Genomic DNA, 11,132 nt, shown 5'->3' with positions numbered 1-11,132 from the left:
ACTTTTTTTTTTTACTTTGTTTTTCTGCCGGGCAGTGAAGGGAGACATTTTTTCTAGACATAAATATATCATAAAGCTTTGAAAGATATTTCTTTTTATTATTTTGGACAGTTCATCTTTTCACTTGAAAAGGGAGGATATTTTTAATCGATGCTGTAAGCTTGAGGATTTGTAAGTTCAAAATTGTCTGTCAGGCTGGAAAGTGAAGCACAACATCTGGTTCAGTTTTCCGTGTGCTTTAAACGACTTTATTATCAGAGGGCTTTACAGTTGGTGTGCTGCGGTGCTGTGAGTCTTATTGGCAGTAGCGGATTGAAGCTAATTGTAATAGGCTAATAGGATGAGGCTGCTGGGCAGAGTTGTGCCTTCAGAGTCTGCAGTTTCCCACTATGGCCACCAGAAAGCAGCCTTGTTGCTCTAAATGTCGGATCATATCATTTTAAAGGAGTAAGGGGATATGCATACATTTTAAGGATCATCAAATCTTAGGCTAAATAGTGCTATTATGTGAAAGCTGCTACGTGTGTGTGTGTGTGTGTGTGTGTGTGTAGGGTTTCTCTCCTTCGCCTTTCCTATAATGCAGTGCTGGTTGCTTTAGTGGCCTACTGGTATGCCAAGCACTGTCACATGGAAGGCATTTTTATCACTATGCAAATACTAACTGTGTAAAAAAACACCATTTACATCTCGAAATACCCAGGCTGTGTATTGGTGTTCTTTAAAATGGAACATGCATTAATATACACATATAATGCCCTGTACGCACGATCGGTTCGTCTGATGAAAACGGACCGATGGACCGTTTTTATCGGACGAACCGATCGTGTGTGGGCCCCATCATTTTTTTTCCCATCGGTGAGAAAAAATAGAACCTGTTTTAAATTTTTCGTTTTGTTAAAAAACCGACAGAAAAAACGATCGTCTGTGGGGTAGCTCAACAACATATCACCAGGCAATATTTACAAAAGACCCGCGTCTGTATCTTCAGGGGGAATAAGACTTTCCAATTTAGTATGGCTGTCTATTAGTTATAGTGTATATTGCCGCGTACACACGATCATTTTTTGGCATGAAAAAAACGTTGTTTTAAAAAAAATTCATTTAAAATGATCGTGTGTGGGCTTCACATAATTTTTCGGGTTTTGAACAAAGACAAATAATTTTTTTTAACATGCTGCATTTTTTAACTACGTTTTAAACTATGTCGTTTTTCGGGTTGTAAAAAATGATCGTGTGTGGGCTAAAACGACGTTAAAAACCCGCGCATGCTCAGAAGCAAGTTATGAGACGGGAGCGCTCGTTCTGGTAAAACTACCATTCATAATGGAGTAAGCACATTCATCACGCTGTAACAGACTGAAAAGCGCAAATCGTCTTTTACTAACACAGAATCAGCTAAAGCAGCCCAAAGGCGAATGGAACTTTCCCTTTATAGTGCCGTCGTACTTGTTGTACGTCACCGCGCTTTGCTAGAGCATTTTTTAAAACGATGGTGTGTGGGCAATGTCGCTTTAATGATGAAGTTGGAAAAACTTATTTTTTTCTAAATGCCGAAAAACTTCAGGTTTTTTTCATGCCGAAAAATGATCGTGTGTACGCGGCATATGTGTTTGTTTGTGGTTTTAAATGATTATTTACGGTTTACCTGTGTCGTTTGGTTAAGTAATAAATAAAATGTGGAGAAATACAGTACATGTCATTAAAGGTAGTGGCAAGGTATACGAGATTACTTTGTTTAACCACTTCAGCTCCGGACCATTTTTCTGGTCAATGACCGAGCCACTTTTTGCGATTCAGCACTGCGTCACTTTAACTGACAATTGCGCGGTCGTGCGATGTGGCTCCCAAACAAAATTGGCGTTCCTTTTTCCACACAAATAGAGCTTTCTTTTGGTGGTATTTGATCACTTCTGCAGTTTTTATTTTTTGCGCTATAAACAAAAATAGAGCGACAATTTTGAAAAAAAAAATATTTTTTACTTTTTGCTGTAATAAATATCCCCCAAACATATATAAAAAAATAAATGTTTTCCTCAGTTTAGGCCGATATTTTTCTACATATTTTTTGTAAAAAAATAGCAATAAGCGTTTATCGATTGGTTTGCACAAAAGTTATAGCGTCTACAAAATAGGGGATAGTTTTATGGCATTTTTATAAAAAAAAAATTGTTTACCAGTAATGGCAGCGATCTGCGATTTTTATCAGTACTGAGACCTTATGGAGGACACTTTGGACACTTTTGACACATTTTTGGGACCATTGGCATTTTTATAGCGATCAGTGCTATAAAATTGCATTGATTACTGTAAAAATGTCACTGGCAGGGAAGGGGTTAACACTAGGGGTGAGCAGGGCCGCTGATAGGGCAGTACAGCCAGCCCTGATGTACCGGGCCCGGCTCAGCTAGGGGGCCCGGGAAGCTTTATAGTTAAATTCTGACAGAATATATTAAAATGTTTTTCTAAACCACCCATGCTCCTGCTTGCTTTTTAGGATGTACTTACATAATCCTGGGCCCCATTAGGGCAATAGAGGGGCCCAGGAAGTGAAATAACTGAAGGGACTTTATTTCCATTTTCGGGGGGCGCAGGTAGATAAAGCCTGCCGCATAATGCGCTGCACATGTTCTAGTTCCGGCTGCCCTCTGCTTGTACCATCCCTGGCGGAGTGATTTATGTGTACAGGGCTCCCTCAGTAAGTGCTGTCTGTGGGTGGGAGTTAGAGAGGCATGTGACTGTCTGGCTGAGAGGATGAAGGAAACTTAATCCAGCAGCGGTGCACAGCTACAGGCAAGGAAGGGCACACAGTCACACCAGCTACCAAGGAAAGAAGGTACAGCCCCTGACTTCCCACTGTGTTCATGATTATCGTCATTAGGATGATCACAGCACTTTAGATCCTCTATTGCTCTTCCACAGTGTCACATGGCTATTGGGTCTGAGTGTGTAGAGACTGTCACACAATAGAGCCATAACAAAGTCAGCACTCAATAGCCATGTGGCACTGTGGCAGAGCAATAGAGGATCTAAAGTTCTGTGATCATCATAATGATAATCATAAGCATGAGATGCTACTTTACACTTGCTACTTGTTTGGATGGAAGGGGGGGGGGGGAGTAAAAACATGCAGCTGAGCTGCATTTTTTTAACCACCCACCAACCACCCCTCCTTAAAGAAGCTTTCACCCAAACCTTACAATTAGATCTGCCTGCCATTTTTTCATGTGGATCTGTATGAAAACTCTATATAGGATGGAATCCAGATGTACATAGATTTAAAAAAAAAATGCTGCTATCTCTCTGTATTGTGGGGTTGTGATGCTTTTCTATGTGGATATAAAAGCAATTTTTTTTTCTGATGCTGGGAGTGTGGTCAATCTTCCTTCCACATTGCCTGTTGTGAGTGGACACAAGTCCAAATTTCCATTTGGCCACCCATAGAGACATCACAAGTCCTCCCCTGTCTGTTGTGCATTGTGTGCAGATGCAAACTGAACAGACCTGGAAATCAGAACACATCTGTCCCATTTAGCTCCAATTCTGCAGAGAATCCACTCCCTTGCTGAGTGGAGCAGCACTGTGTGAAAGGGCCCTCATGCTGGAAAGGTTGTGGTTGGCAAAGTACATATGCTGTATCCGCAAAGCAACTACTGTAACCACCCACCATGTTTCCTGCTGCGGAGGTGATACAGTGCCTGTTCACCACCAGCCAAATTCTGTCAGAAGAGCAATCTGCATGCAGATCACTCTTCAGAGAGCAATGCTAGTGTGAATTGGGTCATACAGATTTAAATAATTTTTTGGAGTGCATGCCTCAGCTGATTTAAAGGCATAATAGATGTGCTGGCTTAAGGAAAATTGAATCCTTAAAGTCAGCTGCAGCACTCTCATTTGTTAGAAGGAATGTGATTAGCCTGGACAAAGATAAATATCACTTAAAATATCACTTTTTTGAGGCGGGGTTGGGGGGGGCCCCATCAGGTAGGCTGTACGGGGCCCCATGATTTCTAACAGCGGCCCTGGGGGTGAGGAAGGGGTTAATTATGTTCCCTAGGTGTGTTCTAATTGAAGGGGGGTGGGACTGACTAGGGGAAATGATTGATCGCTGTTCATACATTGTATGAACATGCGATCAGTCATTTCTCCCCCTGAAAGAACCGGGACCCGGTTCTCGCTCTATAACGAGCGATCTCGGGTGCCCGGAAGTGTTCGCGCCCGCCGGGCACGCGCGTTGGCACCAGGGGCGAGCAGGGGACGCGCGCCCCTAGTGGCTGAAGTGTAATATTACGTGATTTTGCGTAGCCGAGCCGACCTGCCACCGTGAAACTATAAACAAAAAAAGACCAACCATTTAAAAAAAAAAAAAAAAAAAAAAAATGTGTATATATATATATATATATATATATATATATATATATATATGTGTATATATATATATATATATATATATATATATATATATATATATATATATATATATATATATTTTTACTTTCTGCTATAATACATATTAAAGTAAATGTCTTCATAAATTTAGAATAATATGTATCCTTAGGGGCCTGGCTGCTGGGGCCAGGGGTCTGACTGCTTATCCTGGGGTCTTGCTGCTGGTAGACCCCTTTCACACTGAGGAGTTTTTCAGGCGGTACAGCGCTAAAAATAGTGCTGCTATACACCCTGAAAAACTCCTGCACTGCATACTCAATGTGAAAGCCGTAGGGCTTTTACACTGAGGCGATGCGCTGGCGGGAGAGAAAAAAATCTCCTGTCAGCAGCATCTTTGGAGCGGTGAGAGGAGCGGTATGTATACCGCTCCTTCACCGCTCCTTCCCATTTAAAACAATGGGAAACTGCGGCAATACCGCCCGCAATGCGCCTCTGCAGAGGTGCATTGCGGGCGGTATTAACCCTTTATCGGCCGCTAGCGGTGGTTAATACCGCACCGCTAGCGGCCAAATCCCGCGGAAAATCCGACGGTATAGCGGCGCTATACAGCCACCCCGGCTCCCGCCCCAGTGTGAAAGGGGCCGTACTGGGGCCTGGGGTTCTGTCTGGCTCATGGTGCCATGTCTTAGGAGGTTTGCAGTTGTGCCATACTCTCCATTTTCCGATGATGGATTTAACAGTGCTCCATTAGATTTTCAAGTCTTGGGATAGCTTTTTATAACCTAACCCTACTTTAAACTTCTCCACAACTTCCCTGACCTGTCTAGTTTGTTCCTTCATGATGATGTTTGTTCACTAAGGTTCTCTAACAAACCTCTGAGGGATTCACAGAACAGCTGTAATTATACTGAGATTAAATTACACACAGGTGGACTCTATTTATTAATTAGGTGACATCTGAAGGCAATTGGTTCCACTAGATTTTAGTTAGGGGGTATCAAAGTAAAGGGGGCTGAATACAAATGCACACCACACTTTTCAGATATTTATTAGTATAAAAAATTTAAAACCATTTTTCATTTTCCTTCCACTTCACAATTATGTGCCACTCTGTGTTGGTCTATCACATAAAATCCCAATAAAATACATTTACGTTTTTGGTTGTAACATCACAAAATGTGGAAAATTTCAAGGGGTGTGAATACTTTTTCAAGGCACTGTATATATATTAGAGTCAGAAGCAGAGCTATTTTACAGGTCCAGGGCCGCAGTACACCTGCATATGGAAGTATGTTCGCTGGAGGTGACGAAGACTGTCTGGATGGGGCACGTTGCCCTGGATCACTTCTAGCTCTTTTTTGCTTGTCTGCATTGTGGGGGCTGAATGGCATCTTCCAGACTACTACTGCTGTAAGTTCAAGACCTTAAACTTTAGATGAACTTTGTGCATGCTTGTTATTATTGGTATGGGTGCACCCCTGCTGGGGTTAACACCGGAGTTTACTATTGTGGTTGCAGGATGGCAGCAGGAATGGAACCCCTGCACCACTTTTTAAATTTGGTGCCTAGTGCCTGCCTGCTTTTTTGAGTCTGTGTTGACCATTTTGAAATTAACACCCAACACCTGTTCTGCGGAAGTATGCATGAATCTTCCTTAATTCAGCACACTGTGCATGTGGCCACCTACTCTCTCAACCTTTTTTGTCTCTCCTAAGATGCACCACCGCCAGGATCCTTACAGGACAATTATCTGTGGGATCCCTGCTGTTTGACAGTGATGAGGTCACAAATGGATATCACAGATATTTTGGAAAATCACCTCCATAATAGCTGATCTGGAACGCAGGGTATGCAAAAGTGCTTCTTCACATTATCTTGTCTGTCTCAGAATTGCCTGCAGCTGCCTCAGCTAAAGACAAGGAAGACTGTAACCTGTCTTTTTTTAGATGACTTCTGTCTGAAGAACCTCAGTATGCTGTTATTACCCCTAGGTTTAACCCTTTCATGACTAAGCCTATTTCTGACATTTGGTGTTTACAAGTTAAAATCCGTATTTTTTGCTAGAAAAATACTTAGAACCCCCAAACATTATATATATATTTTTATATATATATATTTATATTTGGCAGAGAATCTAGAGAATAAAATGGCGGTTGTTGCAATATTTTATGTCACACGGTATTTGTGCAGCTGTGTTTTAAACAAAACTTTTCGGAAAAAAGGACACTTTCATGAATTTAAAGAAAAGAAAAAGTATTTTTTTACGGTTACCAGGTCAGAGTTACAGAGGAGGTCTAGTGCTAGAATTATTGCTCTCGCTCTGACGATCACAGCGATACCTCACATGTGTGATTTGAACACCGTTTACATATGCGGGCTCGACTTTCGTATGCATTTTCTTTGCTGCGCGAGCTCGCAGGGACGGGGGCGATTTAAAAAATGTTTTTTTCTTATTTATTTTATTTATTTTTACACTATTAAATTGTGTTTTAAAAAAATAAATAAAATGTGATCACTTTTATTGCTGTCACAAGGAATGTAAACATCCCTTGTGACAATAATTGGTGGTGACAGGTATTCTTTATGGAGGGATCCGGGGTCTAAAAGACCCCAAATCCCTCCTTTACACTTCAATACAGTATACAGTAAAACCTTGGATTGCGAGTATAATTAGTTCCCGGAAGCATGCTTATAATCCAAAGCAAATTTTCCCATAAGAAATAATGGAAACTCAAATGATTCCACAACCATTTGTTTATAAGTTCTTCAGTTTATAGTCCATATAAAAAGATTAAAGCAGGGGTTCACCCAAAAATAAATTTTTAACATTACATTCAGCCGAGTTGTCCTAATGACAATCAGCTGTTTGTTTTTTTTTCCCTGTACATACCTTATTTCACCGCCGATTCCGGGTATGTCTTCTCCGGGACTGGGCGTTCCTATCTGATTGACAGGCTTCCGACCGTCGCATACTACGCGTCACGAGTTGCCGAAAGAAACCGCACGTCGGTGCGGCTCTATACGGCGCTTGCGCACCGACGTTCGGCTTCTTTCGGCAACTCGTGACGTGTAGTATGCGACGGTCGGAAGCCTGTCAATCAGATAGGAACGCCCAGTCCCGCAGAAGACATACCCGGAAGCGGCGGTGAAATAAGGTATGTACGGGGGAAAAAAAACAGCTGATTGTCATTAGGACAACTCGGCTGAATGTAATGTTAAAAATCCACAAATGGCTGCCTCCCCAAGGGGTGTAGAAGCAAAATCCAGCAGAAGCTACAGAGTATAAAAGAGAAGTGAGGCACCTCTAATGCCGCGTACACACGGTCGTTTTTTGTGATGAAAAAAAAAGTCATTTTTTAGCATGAAAAAAAAAACAACGTTTTTCAAACTTCATTTTAAAAAACGACTGTAACGGAATGACCCGGGAAAGAAGAGCTGGCAACAGAGCAGAGTGCCACAAGCCTCTGCTCTCACCTAGCAGGAGAGGGAGTTCCTGGACCAGTGGATGGGACTTCAGTCTCCACTGGTATACACCAGGGATGGGGGCCAGTTGGCCCAGATCCCCAACCACATGATGGACTGAGCCCAGTCACCATGTCTTCTCTCCAGCGGCTGAAAGGACTCCAGGGAGAAGGGCCAGTCCAGGCCTCTCCCCAGCGGCAGGCAGGTTCTCTGAGAGAGACAGAGGTTGGCAGGGTGAGTAATGCTCGGTTTGGAGCAATTTATTTGGGGTACGGTATGGGTACCAGCATTGGAGGACTGGATCTACCGACTGACTTCGAAGTCAACCCGTTCGGGGTCTCCTCCTGTGTCAGTCTCCCACCGAAAGGGGAGAGATGTAACGGAATGACCCGGGACACCCAGAGACTTTGTGAGGATGGGGGATACTCCTGTGCCAGCGTCACTGATAACTCTTGGGTCTGAGTCCACCCTGTGCCCTTTGGGCATGGGGTGGCAAGTGAATCATAATACATGTATTACATGAGATGGGACATCACTGATAGTTCGTATTGCAGGATTTTGAGATACTGCAAGATGTTGGCCCAACCAGTCAATAGTGACTCATTCTATGATTAGCCCTGACTAGTGACATGCTAATTGAGTCAGGGCCTGGAAGACATTTCATTGTCCTTGTGTAAAGGTATTGTAACGGACAGGTGTTAATTGCATAGACTCCTAAGATATTCCATTAACCATTGAATAAGGCCTTTAATTGTGTGATAACACTGTCTAAAACCTATTGATGCTCAGAGGTGTGAATAGGTGTCAAGCTGTATGCGGAGACGGAACGTCTGCCTAGGGAACTCAGTGTGTGATGGGATTTTGTTTGTTATGCTGTTAATGAAGGAATGTGCAGTGATTAGACATGATAATTATAGGCCGGCGCCAACCTGTCTAGAATGGTTAGTAATTAGCCTTAGTGTGTGGGTGGGGAGTTCTTTGTTCCTTTGATTACTATAATATGTTGTACTGTATATAAGACTGAGAGTTACCATTAAAATTGTCTTCATTTGAAACCAGAGAACACGGAGCAAGTCTCGTTATTCTGGGAAATGGGAGGCCTGCTGGTTTGTCTGTGTGTCAGATGAGCTGTCGTAGTTGATGGAAGGTCGTAAACGGTGGTGACCGTTACAACGACATTGCCTACACACCATCGTTTTTTCAAAACACTCTAGCAAAGCGCGGTTACGTTCAGCATGTACGGCGGCACTCTGTTACATTCAAGCTCGCGTCATAACTTGCTTCTGAGCATGCGCAGGTTTAAAAACGTAGTTTTAAACTTTGTTTTAGCCTACACACGGTCATTTTTTATGACACAAAAAACAACGTTTTGAAAAACGACATAAAAAATTGAAGCATGCTCGAATTTTTTCTTTGTCGTTTTTCAGAAGACCTAAAACAACGTTTTCCCCACACACGGTCATTTTAAATGACGTTTTAAAAAATGGTGTTTTTTTTCATCACAAAAAACGACCGTGTGTATGCGGCATAAGTGTAGCAATATGGTTACATTTAATGAAGGTACAACATTTAGCAAGTGATATGGTTAATGATTAAAAGAGGCACATCTAAGTATGCAGGGATACAGGGTAAAGCAATCTACATAGACCATCCTCCTAAACGCTGGCAGTCTACAATCGTGACCGGGAAGAAAACCCTGCAGTAGAGTGATCTGAAAACAAGGCTTGAACCGCTCATGGAAGGAACACCATATTGCTATACTTGGAGGTGCCTCTTTTCTATTTTATACTCAGTTGTGACATGACACTACTCTTATATCAAGACATCGCTTGTATATCTAGTCAAAAATTAAAAAAAAATGTTGCTTGTCTTTCAAAACGCTCTCAAACTAAGTTACTCTCAAACCAAGGTTTTGCTGTATTTTTTAAATCCGGTGCCAATGGCAGCCAAGTAAACCGGAAATGACGTTGTGACATCGCTTCCGTGTTTACATTCAGGAGTCTGTCACTAAGTGCCGGATCGGGTCAGAGGGGCTTGTCCCTCCCGCTCCACCAGGATAACAACCGAGCGGCTTTTAGCCGCATCGGTTGTTATGCCTGGAAAGCCGATCACCCGCTCGAAAAAACGGCACCTGCAGCCTGCGGGCATCATCCCAGTATAACCCCCGAAAGCCAAGGACGCTTATATGCATACGTTCGGAGGGAAGGGGTTAAGGATACCATTTTGTTCCACATTGATGCAGAGTGTACCTGTCTAGAGCTGCAGCAACCTGGGTCGCATTTTTTTAGGGTTACCATTGTGGGCTCCCAAGAAAGTCCCCAAAATGTCAAAACCTTTCCAGTGCACCCCCTACTAAAACAGTTTTTTTTTTCTTAATGGTGACTGGCCAGTCTGGGCAAGTTATATACTGCTGCCAAGCATTTTTCTCAACCTTTTTGAAAAGCTTTTTCTTAAAGTGATACTAAAGGCTCTGTTTTTTTTTTTTTTTTTTTTATAAAAAAGAGGTTTATATTTTGCTGCTTTGTCCAGGGCTTACTACGCATGCTACGTTGGTAGCATGCGTAGTAAGTTGGTACGTTGCCGCAAGAGGAAATCCGTGCCAACTGAGCATGTGCCAAAGACACCTCAGTGCGCCAACCCACACCTGCGCAGAAGACCCGGTGGAAAAAGGCAGGAAAATGCCCAGGAGGCAAACGGGAAGTGACCTCAACCTGATGAAAAAAGGCAGGAAAATGCACAGGAGGCGCACAGGAAATGACCTCAACCTGATCGAAAAAAGGTGGGAAACTGGCCAGGAGGCGCACAGGAAGTGATCTCAAACCTTTCTATATAAGCCCAGCCTAGACACTGCACAACACATTTCTGAATTATCTTCAGTTCCCCCTTTGTTCCTGTGCTAGTGCGTGATCTGTCTGAACTTGTTGTGACCTGGAAACCTGAAAATTTGACTACTCCTGATTGCTGCTTGCCATTAACCTCGGATGTATACCTTGACCATTCTACCTAATTGCCCCTGTTGTACTCTGCTGCCAGATTGGAACTGACCCCGGCTTGGATCTCGACCATTCTTTTTCTGATTAACCCTTCTGTACTTCGTTGCCAGAGCGGACTTGACCTCGGCTCGGATCTCGGACAAAGGCTTGCACAGTGCTCCGCACCCCTGGCACCTGTGCTACTCTGTGTCCACCAAGTTTCTGTCTCCATCTCCAGAGGCTTCAAGGAGCTGAGGTGCAGGGGAGGCCTCCCCACTACTTTGGTCTCACCTCATGTACGTGGCCCTCGTA

The sequence above is a fragment of the Rana temporaria genome, chromosome 7 (genome assembly GCF_905171775.1).
Source record: "Rana temporaria chromosome 7, aRanTem1.1, whole genome shotgun sequence".
Lineage (NCBI taxonomy): Eukaryota > Metazoa > Chordata > Amphibia > Anura > Ranidae > Rana > Rana temporaria.
This window is presented reverse-complemented; position numbering follows the sequence as displayed.